General features: G+C 40.9%; 1 protein-coding gene across 1 annotated transcript in view; it reads right to left on the bottom strand.

Moving 5' to 3' along the window:
* Positions 1 to 993, bottom strand: part of LOC119590732 — a gene marked incomplete at both ends in the record, with an annotated part of 85576 nt that overhangs the window by 2902 nt on the left and 81681 nt on the right.

Raw genomic sequence — 993 nt, 5'->3', positions numbered from 1 at the left:
CCACATTGCCTCTCTCATTATTGCTACTGCTACTACAGTTAGTAACATTCTCATTACCATAATCACCATCACCAACTCGAATTTCATGAGCTTGTTTACTTATTTACTCTTCGACATTTCTACATTCCTATATCGACCATGTTGTGCTCCCATAAAACATATAATGTATAGTTTTCCTGAAACAACATGCAAAGATAAAAACACGTGTGTAGACGAACGTTTGTCTGTCATGCATACATGGGTAGGCATAAACAAAAAGGTGATATTCGTTATGATTGCCGGCATATTCCTGATCTTTTATTATAAAAAAAGACTGTTCGTGTGTTATGCATTGTTATAATGGCGTCTTCACTGTTACACGAACGCTTTCAAAACGTCACTGTTACACGAACGCTTCTAAAACGTCACTGTTACACGAACGCCTTCAAGAGGCCGCTGTTACATACACGAATACCTCAATGACATCACTAATACACGAACGCTTCCATATTGTTGCTACTCTGCTAATGTCTTCATGACGTCGTTGCACACACGAACGTCTCCACGACTGTAAATGTTGCATATATGAACGACTCTATTACGCCACTTTTACACGAACGAACATCTCCATGACGTCACTGATATACGAACGCCTCCACATTCGTGCTATTTTCCTTTACAGCGAGAAAAGGCATAATACTAGCAAACAGACACATGTAGAGGAATATATATATCTCTCAGTTTACCACATACATTCCCTCTCCATAACAAGCGAGCGGCCAAAGCAAACAAAACCATTTTCAGATAACTTAAACGCATTTGCATAAGTGCGTTCTCCATGAAAATTGGCGGGAAATTGTTTCTGGATTTTTCTCGTTGCAAAAGCGCAGAGTCGGAGTCTGCGGTTAGAACTAAAGCCACGCTGAGAGTGACGGCGCCGGAGGAAGGCAAAATGCGTCTGCTGTTTCTTGTTCCCTTGATCTCCGCTGTGGCGGAGTTAATTACAAAGTTAAT

The sequence above is a fragment of the Penaeus monodon genome, chromosome 27 (assembly GCF_015228065.2).
Source record: "Penaeus monodon isolate SGIC_2016 chromosome 27, NSTDA_Pmon_1, whole genome shotgun sequence".
Classification (NCBI taxonomy): Eukaryota; Metazoa; Arthropoda; class Malacostraca; order Decapoda; family Penaeidae; genus Penaeus; species Penaeus monodon.
This window is presented reverse-complemented; position numbering and strand designations above follow the sequence as displayed.